Raw genomic sequence first — 21,980 nt, forward strand, 5'->3', positions numbered from 1 at the left:
CCCCGCTTAGCTGTAGCTGTGGATTCCCCAGCCTTATGAAAGTAGTCATTAGTTGCCTTGTTTGGCCAGGAGAAATCTGTAAAGAAACTGGCTCTTGTCCAGAGGGTTCCTGGAACTTTCTCCCAACCTTGTGTAAGAGCTTAATAATATCAAATTTAATTTTATGTAAGATTTGTTACAAGGCCATAGGAGTTTTGTGAGAACAAGGAGCAAAAGAACTGAAATTACGTTTATTGTTCTGAAGTAAATCATACCAAATGAAGTTCAGATGGGACTTCCTAAGGTGATCATCTCTCCAACTGGAGCAAGACCACAACGAGCAGATCCTGTCATCTTAAATTAGAACCGAAGGAAATCAGCATCACCTACATCCACATACCTTCAGGCTATTTTGAAGGCAAGTTCCTTGGCTGTGCCAGCCTAAAGCTGCAATAAACTCCCACAAAAACAATGGACAATCGCAGCATTTATGACCTTCTGTCCCTCAAGTGTTGACCTTTTTTTCTCTGGGAAACAGAAAGCAACCTGTTCTTATATGTTTTTAAAACAAACACTCCATTGCAAATGCCTCCCCCTTTGGAGGAAGACATACAGAACAAACACCTAACAGATTTCAGTCACACTATTTAATACGCTGTTACAAGAGGAGCAGATGCTACAGCAAAAAGTGTATTATGAAGCCAGCATAACAGTATAAAACGTAGTAAAACACTGCCTCTTCAGAAGACATTTATGCACTTGACACTGAACGTTTGAAGCTTAAGAAAATACTACCTTTTGCAGAGTGCAAGTCATATTTATGGAATTTATGTCCCAGACAACAGCATCCATCATTTTCTGAAGTCTGCAGTTCTGTGGTGATTTTCAGCCACATCCATAACATCAACAGTTTGTCACCCGTACAGAGTGTTGCATGCAGCACAACAACCTGAATGCTATTTGTTCTGATCATTGATTATGGAGTTCTCCTGTATTATTACATACTTACTGGGTGAGAGCAACCTGAAGTGCTATTTCTAGTTTCAGCTGGCTGGAAGGACTTACCCGTTGTAGACAACCATCTGTTCTGACTAAATTACAACCTCTCCTCACGCTTCAGGATATCACTAGCTAAAGAAAAGTTGTGAAGAAGCTTTCTGTTGGCTAAAGAAGCACTTTCTGCTTGTCCACCTTCTCAAGAAACCGGAACGACAAGATGACATCAGCCCGACGCTGCTTGCTGTGGTATGCTTGTGCACTGCCTGATACCAGATTCAATTTAAGATCCTGTTCTTCAGCGCAGATCAAGGACTGGGCCTTGTACATCTCATGTACTACCTTGCTTGAAAGTTTACCATGACCTAGCATGACAGCTGTGGTCATTGGTAATCACTGCCAAAAGGGAGGATCATAGGAGTGGGTGGAAAGGAAATCAGACATTCCTGGCAGCTGGCCTGCAGCTCTGAAGCTTCCTTTCACCAAACATCAGACTGAAAACAGATCTCCGCTTGCTGAAGAGAAAAGTATGGGCTTCCACTTTTCAATCACTTTTCCTTAGTGCAGCATACAAATGGTTTCCTTTCCCTGAAGAGAAAAGGAGAAAAGAGTAAAGAGAAACGGCAAAGGGAAAAACACATGTGTTCACCCAGTGGAGTGAAAACAAAAGGCCAGAGAACGCTGTTCCTCCCTGGTTCGTTACTGTCATTTTTGTTAGCAACAGTAGATTAGGCAGGCAGGGATCGACAGCCCTTGGAAAGCACAACAGAGAAGTGTTTACCATATAAACAGAGAATTAAAGAGTTACACAACATAGAAAAGTTTTAAGTTGTTTTTTTTGATGAGCACACTACACAGAAAAGGATATATTCCAGCAAAATTTAGTATGTGCTTTTACTGTTAAATTTTCATGAATTCAGTAATTACCTACAATGTGGTTCCCCTCAAGGGCTCAGCAGGATCGCCTCTACCTCCAAGGAAAAAGAACCAAATTTTTTCGCATAAATAACCCATCTGAACCCAACTAAATTCTATGCTGTTTAGTCCTATAAACAATTCTCAGAAATGTAGAAAAGGCTCTCCTTGTTTGGCTAGGATTGCATCTTTTTTAGGGCAGGTGGAAGAGAAAGTAAAAAAAGAGGAACAACCACCGACAGTGATTGTGAAATAACATGGTTTACAAATGCGTTGATTTGAAAATGAATAAGTAAGATTTAGTGGCTATGTCCACCATGGTAAAACCCCAAAATTCAAGAATTTCCCTGGCTTCTGGGCCTGTCGATAATTTCAGAACAGTACTGTGAAATCCTCCAGCTATTCACTCCAGCTGAGCCTGCTTAATTAGAATTCCTCAACACTTAGACATATTTCCTTAACAGCAAATGATACAAATAATCACTTCAGGAGACAGCGGAATATATAACATGGGCTCTTTTTTTAAAAAAATATTGTTATTAAACTGAAAGACAAAAGTAATAGTGACAGCTCCCCAACAGATTTTTGTCAAGCCAAACACAATCAAAACCATCCTGAAGTTTCTGAGGTTGTACAGACTGGTGGTTTAAAACTCTCTTTCTAACCCCATCGTCATGACTCTTTCAAGTGAACAAACATGCAAAGACATTTCAAGCACCATGGCAATGTTGACTCAGAGCATTGTTAACTCCTACCAAAAGGCTGTGGGAAGCACAGTTAAATGATAGAAGGTTTCGTTTATTAATCTGTGATGAAAACCAGGCTTCTGTTGATGGAGGGGGTGGGGGAAGGGTAAAGATAGGCTTGTCTGTTTAATGTTTGGCCCAGATTTTTTTTTTTTTTTTTTTTTTTTGAAAAGCAAGAAGCTGAGTGCATTGCTTCTGGCTGTGTCTTTCTGTAGGTTGCCGGTTGCCAGCATTCACAAAGCACAAGTTATGTAATGCACTCCTATCAGGAATTCGAGTTCAAAAACATTTCATGAAGTCCCATGCTGTTCTTGCCGGAGTAATTGTTTCTGATAGTGAAAAGTCTGTATCACCCTGATTCAGCTGTCTTGGCCCTCTCCAATGGCAGCACTCTGTGCTTTCGCTCAATCTCTTCTCCTTCCCTCCCTCCCAACGATCTCTGCTCATTTCTTAAAGGAGACTATTCTCTTCCCTAAACCCCTTTACCAGCTTTTGCCAAAGGAGAAGAAAAATAAAGGAGGACACATGTACTTTTGCCCCTCCTGTGCCTCTGAAACAGGCCGTTTTTTCCTTGCTTATCATTTGCAAAATCCTCATTTCTTTGGCAAGTGCAAAAGAAACACTGGATTTATGACCGAAAGTATATTCATGCCATTGCAGTATTGACAGAATAGATTTTCTGACCTAATTTTGAGAGTAAAGACCTAAATTTCAGAGCAATCTGCTTCCCAGAAATGTGCTTACTCCTGATGGAATAATTTGAGGCACTTTTCACGAAAATTCTGCAACTTTTCACAGAAAAAATTATTGGATGACTTGTTGAGTGAGGAATTTCATTTGCAGTCACTCTGCCACTTTTGATATCATTAAAATCAATCAGGCAGACAGATATAAGCAAGTAATTATTCCAGGTATCTAAATTAGAGTGCGTAAAGAGGAAATAATGCAGAACAGCTCTCTCTTTCAATCTGAATTCAATATTTTTATGCCAGCACACAAATGTGTAAATATTAGTCAATATATTTCAGCATGTAAATAACAGCAATCTTCTTCCTTAGTAAAATGTAAATAAAAGAAATTAAAGTTAAAAAAAATAAAATTGCAGTAAGAGTGAGAATTAGTATGAAATGCCCTTATCAAATATCTCATAAAAATATAGGCTTAAACTCTAAACACTATTAAACTGTGCTTCCTTATAATTCTCTTTCCAGTGTAGTTGCTAATACAGTTAACAGCTCATTCTTTAAAGAGTGAAATTTGATTCGTATCATTGTGTCTAAGTAAATATGAAATTTAGGCCAAAGTATCTTTGGGAGGTTTGATCCATGCGAGTCAGTCAAAGGATTCCCATTTCTTTCAGCAGACTTCAACACAGATGCTTGGAGCAAGGATATCTGGGAAAGATGTGTTTAATGTCAAAGTACTGATTTACAAGGTACTGGAAAAGTGTACTGATAGAAGCCTTCAAAGCACAATTAGATAAGACTGACAGATAAAATATCCATATGTAAATCTCAATGTATTTCATCCTCTGTGTTGAAATAAAGTAGATGAAAGGTGAAGAATATAAAAGTTATTTCTAAAAAAGCAACAGAAAGTTTTATTATTCTTTCAGACACAGTTAAATTTTAAATAACTTAATTATCTTAAATTTATGAGGAATTTTTTCTTCAAGTATTTTACCTTAAATTTCAGGGATTTTGTTTGTTTAGTTGTCTCTACTAGTTTCCTTTAGAGTTAAAAGTGATGATTCCTAGGAAGAAGGGAATAGAAAGTTGTCAGGCATCATTTATTTTTAATTCAGTCTGCAATTCTTAGACAAAGCTCACAAGGACTTCTGTTCTATTAATTTATGGTCTAACAAGCCTCAACCTGTATATATGGAAGAAAAGCTTTTGTTTCAATACAAGGAACACTTAAAATTACTACTATTCAACACAGAAGGATAAGCCTTAATCAAGATTCTTTTCACTTTATTTTAGCAGCTGCAAACATTAGTTAATTCTTGCAGTGAAGCTAACAGATTAATTTATACCTCTCTGAGGCACAGAAACATTGACCATCTTCCCAAGTCAATGAGAGAACCAGCAACAGAACTCAAGTGCTGCAGGTTCAAGATCTTAGTTATAAGAAATACCTTAAAAATGAAACAAAACACAACAAGAACTGCCTACAGTCACTCAGACCTCAAATCCTACAATCACTTCAAAACTTTGTGAGTCCTGCTTCCATGAGCTCCTGGTGAAATGCAGGCAACACTGCTTAACTGACCATAGGACACAAGGCTATGCAAGACCTGGTTCAGTTTTTATAACTATAAAATAGGGCTAATGTTACCAACCTCTTTTTAAAATGCTTAGAATTTTTTTCAGGTCAAACCAGCATGGAGATATACTGATGTTGGACCTATGCCTACAGAAATCAAACATAGTTCACAGATTCAAACATGGTTCGTAGACTATGTCATCCGAATTTAGAAGGTCTGAGAAAAATGAGTAGAAAACATGGCAAGTGTCAGCTTGCTGCTTCATTTAAAAGCATTATGAATGAAACATGTAAAAGAGCAGCTGCATAAATAAAAAATAGAAATTCTGATTTGTATAGCTTACAGTCATTGAATATCACAACATAAGCAAAATAAAATATTTATTGCTACAAGGGTTTATATAATTTGGTTTCTTTTCTCCCTCCAGCATATTAAACTTCGAAATCTTAATGACTCATTTATGTTGCACATGCTTTGCAAAATAATACCAATTGCCTTTGAATCTACACAAAACAGCAATTTGCTAAAGATTTTGTTGGCTTTGCAAGGCAAAATAAAACACACACACACAGTTAATGCTATGCTGGAAAGGACCAACAAATTCTTCAAGTCCTGTATGAGTTCTGGGGTACATTTTGAACAAATTGTTGATTAGCTGCAAGAGTTATAATACAGTGTTAGCTGACACTTTAAAACTTGCCTGGTATGCTTGAATTAGCCTGAAGTTAAACAAGGCATATAATAATTACGTTGGCCTGGTGATATTAACACTACTACCAAACAGAAGTCACTTCAGTATTGATCTGGAGTGAGAAGAGAATGAGACCACCTGTGCTTTTAAAATATAGCTACGGAAAACAGAAATTAACCAACTTAGATGCTGACATGAGTAAGAAAGCAAGTTATGACCATATAAACCAGAGTGAAAAAAAGAGTCCTGAAATGAACCCTTTGCAATAAACCACTTTCTGACTGGTACCATTGACTTCAGCAGCAGTCATAAAGATATAGGAACCTGGACAGTTTTCAAAATCATTACTGAAAGAAGAGAATTTCTTTTAATATCTAATCTTCAAAACAGGATTACAGCATGTTCATAAGGTCCAACACCTCAATTTCAGAAAACACAGACTACTTGCCTTACAGCCAAAATACACAATGGATTCAGGAAAGCTGGGTGACTGGTAGAAAGCACTGTAGCGAAAATAGCTATTTTCACCAGTTTGCTCCACTCAGCTTCTCAGCCAATCAGTTAAGGCTCTCTACAAGAATTTTCATCAGAACAGAACACAGCAAACTCTCATTCCCTGGTAAAGTTTCAGTCCTGCTTTCTGAAACAGAAGGTTTTCACTAGAATGTCTTTTAAACTGAAGCTTCTGCACACTCAGGAAGCAGCAATACAGAACTATCACAAGATTTGTGACCCATTCTACATTCCAAGTTAATCACATTAATTTTGTGCAGCTAGTCAATGAATTGTAAGATACTGTTGTGTTTGTACTTATGTTGAATAGAGAAGACCCCTCTTCTATTCAGGACCATAATTTTGTTAAATCCTTCTAAGTTTCTCAGAAATATGTGCCAAAAAGCATTTCAGTGGTATATGTCAGTTCCTTGCTCTTTGAATCTCACTCCATTTTACAGTGTGAGAAAGTACTTGAAGTAGCAGAGTTTACACTTGTTTGAATGCTATGGCTGTCTTTGTTGGCAAGATTCATCCCATCTGCTTTTACCTGTGTAAAAGTTGGGTACCTCCTCTAAACCTCATCGAGGATTCCTACACACTATTCAACCAAGAAAATTATGGACTATCAGAGAGCAAACATCCCACCTTAATTTTAGGTAGTTTACACAGTTCTGATGAATCACCCTCTGGACACAGGCCTTTTTCTATTAATGGTAAAAACAAAATTTAAAAAAAAAAAGAAAAGGAAAAAGTCAATGACTCATGTGCATCTAAAGCCAAATTTAGACCATTAAGTGTAGGTGAAATGCATTTTACCTTTACTGATTAGCATCCACTTTGGATTTGGCTATCTCAGACTTACACCATGGACTTTCCTAGGCCATGGTGAGAAAAACCAGACTAAATTTATACCCATTAGTGAGAAATAATTTATGGATGCCAGCGACTTCTATTAAAAATATTAACTATACCAGTCCCTACAGCATAGTGATTCATGAAATTACATTGTTTATGCATCTCAAATAAAGGAAAATCTGTAGTCTCCAAAATAAACACTGAAAAAGTGCACTATTAGAGAATTTTATAAGACTTCAAGTAGTTAATAATAAACAGGACAAACCCAACATGTCCATATGCTGGCAGAATAATGCCTCATGAATCATGCACCTACTGTGAACAAATATTTGTTGGAGGAGTTCACTGGGGTTTTTTGATGTGTCGTACTGCATTCATAGGATGACATCTGAGAAGAGAAGATGAGCAATGAAAGAATAAATGCTTTGGATTATAGTAATAGCCATTTTTTAACCTTTGGCTGCATCTGCTCCAAGACCTTCCAGTAATATCCTGCCTAGCAGCAGTCCCATCACAGAGCCATCCAAAAAATAAGAGAATGAACTCAAAGTGGAATAATTATGCATCCCAATGAACTGGCAATTTGAGCTAATTATGTAGGAGTTGACAAACACATAGTAATCTCAACACGTGACAGAGAATTTTATGGCTAGTGTTGGCCTCACTAATTGTCTTCCTAGCTAATCTAATGGTCTTGTGATTAGCACAGGAGGGGCACAAGCATTGTCAGATGAAAGACTTGAGACAACTATGTGACTGTTGGCTAAAATCTACCCCCATCCCACCCCAGCAGTCAAAGTATTTTAACTCACTGTAACGAGGGTAATGTGATCTCAAAAAGACTTCACAGAAATGGAACAGCTATCTCAGATGCTGGATGCACCAGACCTCCCGAATACTTTTTTTACCCACCATTCCATGCTACTATTGGCAGCAAAATGTTACAGAAGACATGTAAACTTTTTAATAATACAAATTTAAGATATCATATTATTTTAAATTATCTAATATAGTATATATTTAAAATAATGAAAATAATAAAACAAAAATAACTTTTAACTCAATGATGCTGCAAATATTGTCACAACTTGCCCTGAAAAGGTTAGAAATGCTGTAACTAAATACTAATTCTTCAGTAACCAAAGAACTTCTTCACTTAACACCATGTCTGAAGCAGAAATGGTGGTAATAACAATGGGAATTTCAGGAAGAAAAGGCTATCACAGATGTGGCCTGAGAAGGCTGTGCACACCCAACACCAGGGAAGGATCTCTCTCTTAGGACTCGTTGGCCATTCCTCACCGAGTTCCTCTCCAAATACTGCATTCACTGCCTGCAAAGCCAGTAAACAGGCACAGTATTGCAGGCAAATGGAGAGGGCAGCACAAATCTCAATTAGAGTACATTCTGAGTAGGAATTATTTTATCTTCAAGATGGAGGAGAAAACCCAGTTGCTCCAGTGGCTGAGAAAATCATGAATGCTGCAGCAGGAGTTCCACTTAAGACAAAGAAAAGGTTACAAACTCCCTACCGGTGTCAGGGACTCACAGTGCCTTCCAGGACATGTTTGCACTAAGGCACCCACTTCTGGCAGCCACAAGATAGGTACATTGAACGGCATGACCTGGATCTCTTTCCTGGGTATTTTGGCTAAAACCTTGCTGAAAGCATGGAGGGAAAGCGCCAAATTAGTTCTGTGTTGTGGTACAATAGTTCTTTCTAAAGGATGTGGGAAAAGTGGAAACTTTTGCTTTCCACAGATACTACTGAACAAAAAAGAGGCATGGCCACTAGAAGACTACACAAACAGTTGAATCCATCTGGAAGAAGACATCCTCATGTATGTCCACAATCAGATGAAAAAAATCAAGGAACAAAGAACAAAGGACACCTAGGAGTGACTGCAGACAGCCAATTATACGACAGCTTGCAACACAGCTGCAAAGATCAATACAACTTTGTGTTGCATGCACATATGCGTCTTGAGATAGTGCAGACTGGACATTTTAATGGTCCAATTTTATACAGTTCCCGTATGATCCGACATGGAATACTACAGTCAGTTGAGCATCAGATTACCAGAACCATATGATGAAAACTAGGGAAGTTTCTGAGCTGAGAAATGCTTTGTAATAGATTATTATTTAATTTTCTGTATAAACACATTTATAGCACATCTAACAGCTCTCAGAGAAATGACTGTAAACAGCAGTCTGGTAGTACTTACAATGTAAACGCCAAGAATAGAGGGAACAAATTATAACTGTAGACACAGAAAAGTAATGCATCTATTGAGACAAAAAAATATTCTTGAACAAAAACTATCAGGCTTTGGAATAACGTCTTAAAAAATACAAGGAAATCTTCATTGCATGAAAGCCCATTAGCTTAACAGAAGACCAGATGACTTTAATAGGTTATTTCAAAAATACACCTCTCAGATACTACCCTGTACTAGAGTTTTTCTAACTATTGATTGACATAAGGTGAAACCTAAAGAAATTAAAGGCACTCACAAACACATGAAAGAGTAATGAGGAACGTGTCTATATTTTTCTGTATGGACTCCTTTGAGGCTCTGCTTGCCAGAAGAGTGCAGAGACACCTGAACTCCTGGCAGGAGGCACAGGGCTAGTGCGAGGACCCCACAACAAAGCTGCATTAACCAGATATTCTGCAGTTTCTTCAGGTAAATAAGGAACTTCCCAGCTTTGGAATTTTTAATTTTTTTTTTACAGTTTGAATTCTAATCTTTCATTGTTTTGCATCTTGTAAGAATTTCTCCAAGATCTATTTCTTTTCCTGTCCTAGGTGGATGCAGCCTTGAGAAACACAGTAAGTCCCACAGATGTGAGAAGCATGGAGTGGAAATCAGTCAAGCAGTCCCTGCCTTCAGCACATCAGCTGGCTAACTGTACCTGAAGAACTGACTTATCCAGTGCAGAGATTTATAGACTCTGTGTTATAAATTAACTGTGGGCACAGCAAAATACGTTGCGTTATCCACTTCATCTTCTGCAAAGACATGTTTCTGCAAAGGCAAAGAGATGCATTCACCTCTCGTCCGTCTGCACGGCTCTACTGTTTGCAGCAATTACTGCTGGCCTGCAGACTTCTCTAATCACTGAGCAGAGAGAAAAGAATTCTTCTAATTGCTGACTGGTTTTAGTTTCCCAAAATAGTTGACCTTCTTCCTTTTTGAAGAAAAAAACTTTCCCCTGTTTCTCTGCCTGCCTCCCCACCCCCTTCCTGCTGGCAGACACAAGAAGAGAGCTGTGTTTGTTTTCACGGTAAATGGGAGGCCAGGGCAGCGACAAGGCTGATCTCACAGTTTCCAGCTGTAATATTTGATTTCTTTACAACTGCACATATGCAGAACTCAGAAACTAAACTAGTCCAGTAAGAGCAATGCATGTAAAAAAAAAAAGGTTTGAGCAGCAACAGTACGGTTCTTGACATGAAAGCAAATACTCCAGCTAAGAGACGAGGGTTATTTGGGCCCAAACTGCTGAACACTGCAGCCAAGCTCCTACATCCACATACAGGGACACGTCAGATTTTCAAGTGTTGAAGGTCCAGGATTTTATAGTGAAACTAGACAAAGCTAGGCATTTTTAGGTCAGCTGAAACTGTTCCTATAGGGCTCAGGAAAATAACTTCAAGGCCCACTTAGAAAAGAAAAAACAATCATTAGAAACTTTCCTTATCTCCCACTAACAGAGACAACGGTGTATCAGTCACCGGGATAATGCCGGTTTGCTGCTTTGAAGTTATGTAATTTTAACATACAGAATTCTTGTCTTCAGCTTTATATTAACATTACTGATATTAAGTATTTACACTGATCACTTTCAGACATTAGAGGGCTTTTTCTACTTTTTTTTTTTTAATTGGACAATGAGAAGAATGACAGAAATGTATTTCAACAGGAATTCAAACTAGGTAGACAGGATTTTCAAAAGCGATCAGCCAATTTTTTAAGGTAACATTTTTAAGAACCCTAAAAAATGTCTGATTTTTCTACTGGAGAAACTCAAACCTTCTCCAAATGGAAGAGCTGAACTTTGAGGAGGAGATGGATTAAATATATTTCATTACTAGAATGTTTTTCACAGGATTGTCCTAAATGTTCAGATTATGGACATCCAGAGGTAAAAAGCTGACACAGTACTCCCAGCCCTGGCATTGACTTCATTATCTTTGCAGTCTTTATTAACTATATGTTCAAGGCACAAGGATTAATGTGTTTATTTTTATTATATTTTAATGGAAATTCCTCCCTTGTGTACAGACTTTCAAACTGAGATTCACCAAGTAGCACACTTTTCTGGAAGACTGTGAAATCCTTTCTTTTCCTCTCAGCCCAGCAGCTGGGAGCCCAGCTCTCCTGGGGCCCCAAAAAAGCTGAGCCCAAGCCTGCAGACTCACCAACACAGACCTGGAAGCCCAGAGACCTCCGGGCTCCAAGTGAGGCTCCTAGCTTCTCTACTATGGCAGCTCCTAAGCAGACTGGCAAGCGGCAGGCTGTGTTGCAGACAAAGGGGTTTCCTTAAAAAGAGGCACGTTTCCTCAGCAAGCCTTTTTCACTTCTATTGGCAGATCAAAGCTGACACTTTGCAGTACACTTTGCTTCATCCTGTTCAGTTTTCTAACAGAAGATGTTTAGTGGTGAAAAGGTGTGGACAGCTCTAGCTGTCCATGTATTCTTACCTTAAAAACAGCTTTTGTTTTTATTTCAAGCTTAGTGACACGGAAAAGATCACTTGTGAACAGCATTGTAACTAGTGTGGTAAGCCCTACCATTACTCTGCAAGTTATCAGGCAAACCTGAGTTTTGTTCATATTTCCTAGAGACCGCCTGGACAGAGTTGGCGTGCGGTCCAAAACCTACTGATGAGAAGGTTCAGAAGGCAGATATTAAGAGCTGGACCACTGCTGTGGACCTGGTGACCTGGGTATTTCCAGCCCTGGCATTAACTTCTCCAGAGCCTTTATTCACCAAGCACTTCAGGTCAGTGGGAGCTATTTCCACCCTTCCCTGGCACAGATGCTTGCAAATGAAATTACGATAGGAAGCACTCGCATTTCTTTCAAATCTCAGAAACCTTATTTCAATTTGAGTTTTGGAAAAGACTTGGGAAATACTAATTACTCCAGCTGGTTCATTCCAGGACAAGCACAGAGGGAAGAAAAACAAGGCTCTTCACCTCTTGTTGAAAAGAGCAAAGCAGACCTGAAGCAGAAGCAAGGAGAAGCAGAGGTACGCAGTAAACCGGCCTTGGATGTGCATTAGCAAGAGGCTACAGTGCACTTCTCAATGCCTCTCAACCAGCCCCATTCTGACACCATAAAATAGAGCAACTTGGGGTGACTCTGAATTAGGCCAGTTGGAGGTAGCTTCTCCATAACTGCACACTAGTTGGGAACTGATGTTACACAGCCACGTTTGCGCTGATGCTGTGCCTTCTTTAGGGCAAACCATAGGAGACCATTGCCAAAGGTGCCCATTCTTTCACTCCCTGTCAGCAACGATTTCTTTGGGGCAACATAGCTCTCAATGAACTCTTTCTGCTTCCAGAGTAGCAATGTGGAGAGAATCTAGGATGAACCGTGTGCCTCAAATGTTGACCAAACACATTATTAACTTCCACAGTTAGCTCAGAGACCCCTCAGACCTGGCGTGCCTGGGAGCAGGACAACCAAAGGACTTTTGCCCACAGGTCTGTGCCAGCCTTACGCATGTTACCAGAGTCGTTCCAGTTGTGCTCAGGTTAATACAAGGAACTTGCTATTTTTTCCACAGTATGACAGACAGCCAGACAGATTGCAGCTTAAAGATAATGCTTATTTTCATCATATAATGCTGAACATTAGAGTGCTATGACTTAATATGTGTTTGCTCTGTAGAAAATGCTTCTCTTGCATAGTATTCGTATCAAATGTCTTCTAACACTAAGTTCCTACTTGTAGATTTTCTAGCATGATTCAGTAAATCATTTACTCAGCCCCAGAACACAGCTATCCTTCTAAGTATGCATTTGGCTATCTCTTTGGATGTTTACAGTTTATCATTTTTAATTAAAATTAATTGAACTGCAGAGTTCAATATGCTATAATTACTTTACAGAGTGTTATTCCATATATGGAATTTCAAGAAGATGATAAAAAGGAAAATAATCAGTTTATTTTGCTCACACTCTGTCTATCCCAGTTTGGTCGTATCTGAGAGTACTAAGGATTTCTAATGTAAGAGGTTTCATAGCTAACCTTTTCCTTATCCCTCTTTTGGCCCCAGTGCTCTACCCAAAACACAATCCCCTACCCTCACAGAAAGTGCCCTTATGGATACAAATGCCTGTGAACAACTTTTATTTGGCAGCTGTATAACATTATGGACTTATTATCTGTGAAAGAGTTCTACTTTCCTCAAACTGGAATTAAAGTGCATTAGGAAACCAAGAAAAATGTTGTTATTGCACATCACACTGGGTCAGACAGCTTTAGAAAATCCCCAGAAGTAAAGGAGAAAACCATTCACTTTTTTCCTGTACCATCAGTATCATCTAACCGACTGCTAATTGTACTGCTGAGGTTTTAAAGACCTCTATTCAGGTAAGTGCTGGCCAAAAAAACCCACTCTCATTCATCAAAGCACAAGTACTTTCAAGAGTAGCCTAGTAACACAGAAAAGACTTGAAAATCCTCAAAGTCCAGCCACCTATGGAGTGATCATGTGAAAAAATGTCAAAGAATCACTTTTGTAAATGCTTAAGACAACTGCTACTGAGTGGTAAATACAAAATAGTGTTTAACTGCAATTTTCAAAAATTCTTCCTGCTTTCAGTCATTATATGTCTGTCCCTCTGATGGAAATGGGAATTCTTTCAGTTTTCAAGCCTGTGCTCTCCTTTCATTGCAATGAGGACCTAATTCAGAGCTTTAAACTGTGTTCTGCAATGCATAATTAATCTGGCTTCATAGAGACCTGGACAAAAGACCCCATTCAATCTTCAGCTCCTGCCCCCTGAGATATTGTTATTTCTAAAAACTCCTGCCAGCTGGGCTGGAGGGAAATCTCAGCACTGTGGGAGAATGAACAAACTACAGGCCTCCGAGGGATTTGAAGTAACTATCTGACTAAATTGGATTAGAAAGTAAGGAAGGGGAGGGGAAAGAGGGCTTATTCTGAAGTCTACAAAAGCTCATAAAAAATTCTTAGAAGATTTTCGTATGGTGAAGGGGAGAGCAATATGCAAGTTTTTATAACAAAATGGAGAAAGAATTTTAAAACATGCGTGAGCCAATACACTTGGGGATGTTTGGAGGGATTACTGCTGGTATTATTTCAGGAAAACTGTTGTGTCTGCCTTGGAGCTTTGAAACAGCATTTCTCTGTGAAATCTGGGCTGCCCTGCAAACCAAAATAGTCATACTTTCCTTCCAGGTATTTGATACGTCTCCTGTTTGAACCTATAATGTAGCATAACCATAAGTTGCTTTAAATTTCCTCCTAAGTACACTGCAATTAAAAGCCTCTGCCCAGAAGGATTTCAAAGGGCTACGGAAAAACAAATTCAGTCTTGTTAAGAGAGCCAGCACCCTGCTTTCATTCCTCACAAGCTCATTCTCCAAAGTGTGTCGGTGACACTGCCCAGATCACCTGGCCACCCCTCATGCATTTCAAAATATTTTTAGCAGGCACGCACATACTCGGGAATATTGCCCCATTTACCACCAGACTTTTTGGAAGACGAGGTGGAAAAAGCTCATGGCCCCATTGGGAAAGTGGGTGGCTGGGGGGAAAAGGTGCTTTGGGCTCTCTGGCTCCTCTGCTCCGCTCTGCCATCCCCTGTTGACACAGCCCTGCTGCTCGCAGGCTCCCCACTCCTGCAGCACTGACGCTGTAGTTGAATGAGTTTATGTGGGTGTAGCGCAGGACAAAACTTGGCTCCCTAGCTTCAGAAATATTTTCAGAAGCCAGATCTTTCAGCCACCCTAACCAACACTCCCCATACTTCAATGGGAAGCCCTTATAACAGCAACGACAAGGACAGACTAGTTTGTAGGTTTTTACATTTTACAGAAAGAAATTGTATAAACGCCTCGAGAAAGGCCAGCACCCTCACTTAAAAACATTCTGCTGGCACCATCAGAAATTTAAAAAGGAAAAGTCGTAATAAGATTCTGATAATGGGACCAGCTTTCTCTCCTTCCTCCTGCCTGTGCCTGCCCATCATGCAGGTAAGGCTGCATGGGAGGCTGAGCTTCCCAGGCTGCTGCTCGTGGGACACACTGCCAGGGCGAAGAGTTAAAAGCACCCATGAAATCAATACACGAACTTCTCCGCTGTCAAAAGGAATGAAAACATTCCCTAAAAGTTGGTCTACTTACGACTCATGTGTTGTTACAGAGTGAAAACCAGGGTAGTTTTCAGAGGTCTGGCATGCGCTTGAAGAGACCAGCATGCACAATGAAAAATGCACCCTACTGGACAATGCATCTGTGTAAAGATGGGCGTACAAAAATTACAATCCATCAGAGCAACCCTAGTCAAAGACCCCATTTGTGTTCTTTCACTGTCATCATTTGCGATTTCTAGACCTATTATCACAGAATAATTTTCTATAATCTCCCTTTGCCTTGGGGAGGAAGTGCATGGGGGTGGGGGAAGGGGATTTAAAAAAAAAAAAAGGAGAAAACAAGATTCAGCAAAATCTTTCAAAGCAGTGGAGGTTTTTTAAGGGTGTCATTTCATAAAGAAACACTCGCATGTAACTTAGCAACAGCAACAACAACAAAAGTACTGGTAGCTCATATTCCAGACAAACAGAGAAATGTTTAAAACATTAACTTCTTACACAAAATCCATACAGTCCATTTCTAGTTCCTTTAACTCCTGGGGTACAGGAAAAGCAACCCAACACCACCTCACTTTCTTTCCCAACCAACATAATGAGCCACTTGTGACAAGTATTACACACTATCCAAAGTCGTCAGATGTTGTCAAATATATGTTGAGGCATCACATCAAAAATCCTTACTTACAACAGTAATCTAACAACTCTGAATAACCCTGTGGCATTTCTCAAAAGGGACAACTAAAGGTTTCACATCTGTGAAAGAGAAAACCTGGTGGAGGAAAAAAATCAGTCTCATGACATTCAGCTAAACATACCCTGGGTAATGCTAACACTTAAGTAAAAGAACTACCTAAATTAGTGCTGACTTTTCTCAACTGAAGGACAATCTCTACCACCACTCAGTGGATCTAACGGTGCAGTAAGAGTATTGGACATGTCCTCTCTATTGACAACACCTATTTCAAGGCATTCCACCAAACTGGCAGTGGAGGCTGCAGTGAGTGAAGGACAGACAGTCCCACCCAAGGCAACAAAAGTCAGTGTTAAACCCCATCCTCGCACTCCGGAGTCTGCATTGCACTGCTGTAAGCACGAGACCACACAGAGGATCATCTGGCAGATGACACTTTCCCCACTGGCTGCTTAGACACGGTACCCTGCCATGGTCAGGTCCTTTCCTAGCAATGCACAAACAGCCCTCCTCATTCCCACCCTGACCTAACTCCTCCAGCCCACCCATGATGCTGGCTGGCACTGCACGGGAAGCCTCATCCTGGCTGTTGCAGGAGTCCTGCAGCACACCCAGGACCAGAGCAGGGCCAGAGCAATCATTATGGGTGTGTAGGCGAAACTCAAATCTGTCACTTCAGGGAAGACAAAATAATTCGTTCTCCCTGTGAGGACAACGGGAGCCCGGCAGCGGCACTGGGCAGGTGATGGAGGGAGGAAGAGGGGAGCCTGGCTAGGCTACAGGTCTGGTGTCCGCTGAGAGGCTCACTCCTGCTGCAAGGAAGGGAAAAGGGTGAGTCTGGAAAGGGAAGCAGCAGAGACTGGGGGTTGCTGTCCCTACTGCTGTGTGAGGGGTGGAGAGGGCATGGAGCAGAGGTGTCTGCCTCCTGATGAACAAGGTCCTTGCCCCCTGCCGCACCACTGCACGGGGACGGCGCGGGTCACCGATCCAGCTTTTCATTCATACATCTCCAAGAGTATTTCTCCCTTAGAGAAGAAAACCAAGGCATGGCAAGAAGCAGGATTTGTCCCATATTACAGAAAGGGTCAAAGAGGAACCTGAAAGTTTTGGACACAACTTCTCCATCCACATGCCCTTGTATAAACTTGGGAGGCTAAAGAGACACCCTGCTGCTCGCCCTGCACCTGGTCCTACCTGCTGCTCGCCCTGCACCTGGTCCTACCTGCTGCTCAGCCCGGCCCCAGCCCCGCTGCTCACCCTGCACCCTCACTCTGCCAGTTGACCCCCTCTGCAGTTGCTGCCTACTTGCTCCACTTACACACATGCACACATTCATCCATGCAGACACGCTCAAACCAACAGCTGAAGCAGATCAGCCAAATAACCACAACAGCAATCTGACTCACTTTGAATGACATGAGTGAAAAGCCCTAGCCCAGCCCAGCCCAGCCCCGTGGGGCCAGCAGTGCTGCAGGCACAGTGGCTGCCTCCACTACCCCCAGCCACAGTTGGCTATCCCAAGGGCTCTCATCCAGCCTTGTCTTCCCCCACAGCCCTGACATTTTAAAATTTCATGCTACATAAACATGAGGGGAAATTTTAACTCTGTTAACTCTGCGTCAGCTGCCAGATTGAGAATCTGCAAAAGTCTCTTAAAAAGGGGTGAGTGAATATCAAAAGGGGAATTAGGGCTCTTCAGCAACCACTTGGTCTGCTATGGGGCATTTCAGCTCCACTCCTTAAAATCTACAGTCTGCCTCGTCTCATTAACTTCCTTTTTCTTAATGCTTACTCCATGTTTTAAATGTATACTCAAATAACTCTGAGACACTTTAGTTCCTTGTTTTTCCCCCTCTTCCTCAAAACCTTGGGCTTCAACTGAGAGTAATCCCCAGGACAAAATAAGAGTACAACTCAAAAGAGCCCGACATCAAGGAAACATTGAGGAATAAAACAAAGGCCAAATTTTCCTGTCACTTACTCTGATATGACCTTGCATTTACACTGAAAAAATGTTGAAAAATTGGACCATTACATTCTCAAAAGGAGGCAGCAGTCTGTCTTCAATAGGTCTGCCACACAGATCTAAACAGCCAAATAAATTTCCATAGAGGGCCTCCCACAGCATGAAATGCAGGCACAGAAATACTCCAGACCAGACCCGGTTATAGTACCCAAGTCCATCCTCAGGAGCACACTACTGAGCATGCATCCTGTGCAACCCGTCTTGTTTTCAGCTGTCTCCTTCATGAGTTACAAACTGCACTGTCCCACACATACCATCTTGTCCTAATCTCCCTGTTGAAATGTAATCCTTGCAAATTTTGAGTCTAGAAAATGCAGTTACCCAATGTTTTCAAGAGGGTCTAAACTGGGCATCAAACCCCCAAATGTTGCTTGAATAGAATAAAAAAATGACTCTGAGGCTTCTCATTCAGCTATAACATTTAATTGTGCATAGGAAATAACTTGGGATAGAAATTGCTAACTTTAAAGTTCAACAAATCTTGCTGAAATCAGCTATATACAGCCTTGCATTTTAAGCATAAAGAATAAAGCTCTATAGAAAGCAAAACAAGAAGATAGTGATGTAACTGTAACAATGGTTCAAATTTTGGGCAAACACGTCCTTAAAATTTTCTCATTTTTACAAGTATATTCTTGTCCAGTATTATAGCAATTAGATCCAGAAGAAATATTTTGGCTTGTCAGCTTTAATAAAGATGACATTGCAGAAACTCGCAAGAGATCCAAGACCCGAGCACAGTCAGACGTACCACACTGAGGTCAGAAGGTTTCCATTTGCTTAACTCTGTTAGGCTAGGCAGAACAACCTGGAGTAGCATTGCTTTGTGCCCAGTCTAGGATGTCCCACGCAACCCATGCCACACCAAAACCAAAGTAAAACATAGTTAGTCCTTCTATTATCAGAAGTGCAGCTCTTTAAAAACTTCATAGGAAGCATTTTAAATGAAACAAGGAGAGGAGATGGAATCCAATGACGAGCAAATCCATTTGATCAAACATGGAAAAAAACATTAACATCCAAATTCCATTTTATCCCAGGGCACATTCTTCAGATTACATAAAGACGTTACATATACCTATATTTCAGCATGGGTTATTGACAGATCACAGCCCTAAAATGCAGGCTAGACCTCTTCTGCTTATGCTGTAAAAATACCCTGTGGTCTTGCTTAATAACAGTTCCGAAGAGCACAAAAATGGTCAGGGGAAAGACCTGGGAGCAGGTTGTGCTGTCTCCTGGTGTACAGCTTGGTACATGTTCCACCAAACTGTGGCTCAGGGAGCTAATGGATAATGAACAGAGACACACACACATGCTCTCCTTCCCACCCAGGTGGTATTTTTATTTCTAACCCCCCTTTCTCTGGGCTGCAGGGAAGTTTGACAGAGCCACTGAGTGTCACACAGGATCCTTAGAAGCTGGCAGGCTCTGGCCTGAATTTTACCCTCTGACCACAAAGTACAAAGCAGTTTAAAGCTTAGGTTAAAATTTTTGTTATCGAGACGTCATTACAGGTGGAGAACATGAGATTGGGAGCATGTAATGCAGCCAAGCCTCAGTTCCTCTGACACGACACATCTGAGGCAGACCTGGCAGCAAGCCCTTACCCCTCTGCAAGACAAGAGGAAGGGCTGTGGGGGCACCAGTCTCTGCGCTTTGGTTGGCAGACACATCCCCTGCCCTGCTGCTATCTAGGCACCCTGCAGTCACTACAGTCTTAGCGATCAGTGGGTTCAAAGACCACCTCAGTTGCATGGGCTGCTTGATGCACTTACGCAAAGCACTGTATGAACCCATGGTTTAATGACTGCAGCTACGCAGGCATCTGCCTTTCTTTAAGCAATTTGTGGCACCTACTGCCACAGAGACAACAACCAAAATACCTAAAGAAAAGCTGTAATATAAGTTGAGCCATTGTATGCTATTCCAGAGATGTAGAAACCGACTAAATGGCAACTTTGAAAATGCCTTTTTCTAGCAGATATTTGTTTTATCCAGCTAGCAGGTTTTGTTTCAAATGCTGACTTGTAATCAGTGCTAAAAGCATACATCTCACCCATTTCTTCACCAAATCTGAGCTGAGGTACTAGGCACTACAAGAAACCCCACCAAAACAGAAGCTATTTTGTCCTCTGGCACCATGAAGCCACAGCATGAGTCTCCTCCCGTGTATACCAGGACCAACTTCTTGGATGCCACACTCACCTAACTCAGACTGAAAAAGAACTGGCTAACTACTAGTGGAAGGGAGGTGCCTGTGCTTTCTCTCCTCAGACCTTTTAAGAAAAAAAAAACAAAAAACCAAACCCAGCACAACCCTCCCCCACAAGTTTGTGAAGATTATTGGGGTCAGAAAGCCATGTAATGAATGACACTTTAAAATAAAAAGCCATCTATATGATATTTTGAGTGCCTTGGTAGATTTAATTCCCTTTTCAAGCATCCTTAAAAAGTGAATTAGGAAATGGAGATTAGAGTGCAGTTGGCATAGGAAGAAGAAAGAAAACAAAACCAAATCAACCACTCATCTGCTATGAAAACTTCTAATCTAAACCTGTTTATGGTTTAAAAATAGAAACTATTTCTAAGACTATGTCTGCTTTAATCAGCATGCAAGAAACTAGCCAATAATTAAAAGTTCAAAATAAAGGTTTAAACTCAAACATAGTTTTGCAACTGCAGTTATACCCAGATTACAAAATTCCTTTCACACAATGCACATAGCACCCTTTGAGACTTAATGACATTCTGCAGCTGGGGTAGTATGAATCTGAGTTCTTTCTGTTCAGAGTTATTTACTTCTGCAAGAAAATTCCCCATGGCAACTGGCCAAAGGGGCTTGCCTCCTTAGTGTGTGAAATGTGAGCAGATACAAACTTGACACCATATTTCATCCCCTTGCCTTCCCTTGTGTCTGCATTCTTAACTGTAAATTAAGGGGTGGCACTGACCATTCCGGGGTGGCAGGAAGCAGCTTATTCAGAAAGATGGGAAGAAGTGGAGGAAAAAATAATAATGCAATGCTTCAAGGCAGTTTCTGAAACTATGGTGAGATTCCTCTTATCCATAATCAAGACAAGCTGAAATTGTGCAACAGCTGATTCCCTTCTAAAAACGTGAGATTCTTCCCTTTATTGACCTTTTAGAGATGCATTTATCATCTAAACAGGTATCAGGAGAAATTTGTCACTACTCGATAATGCACATCTATACTTGCAGCAGTACCCTTCTCATTTGCAGTCTTCTTTTCAGGAACACAAGTTGGTTTTTTTTTCCCGTGTGGAGGGCCCACGAAAACACAGAATACTTCTGCAGCACAGTCTGCCAAAGCTGATTATGAAAGAGGCAATTTGGAACATGGAGCCTCAAGCCTGACTTCAGAAAACAAGAGGCACCTGGGAAATGATGTGCAACTCGCAGAGACTCTAAATACACTCTGGCAAAACCAAAAATTCCCCTAAGGACCTCAGTCAGCCAAGGGTGAAAGAGTGACCTTGGACACTTCTTTACCCTTCTTGGAGCTGATCTGCATAATGCATCTGCTATTTTAGCTAAGGGATACCATCAGTGTACTAGCTTCCTTTTGCATCCTGGTTTTTGCTCCAATTCCTGAATGCACAGTTATGTGCAGTAGTGACACCAGTAAAACTTATTTAAAAGATGTCTAGTTAACAAGGTACATTTTCTGAGAAAGCCTGAAAGAGTCTCAAAGTATTGCTGTCAACTTCTAAGCATGCTCTGCAATGTGCCATAGTTAGGGGGCTATGTCTAGCTATTGTGTCCCACATGCTACCTAGAGAAGTTCAGGCTTCAGGCTGCCCTGGAGAGAATGCTGTGATTCCCTCTGGCCTATGGCATAGAGACACCCTTCCAATTTTATTTGTAGACCAAAAAAATGTCAATGCCATGGGTGCGATAACATTTTAATTAATTTCATTTGAAATGAAAGTGTCTTA

This window comes from Haliaeetus leucocephalus, unplaced genomic scaffold (genome assembly GCF_000737465.1).
Source record: "Haliaeetus leucocephalus isolate CR32 unplaced genomic scaffold, Haliaeetus_leucocephalus-4.0 Scaffold526, whole genome shotgun sequence".
NCBI classification, from domain to species: Eukaryota; Metazoa; Chordata; class Aves; order Accipitriformes; family Accipitridae; genus Haliaeetus; species Haliaeetus leucocephalus.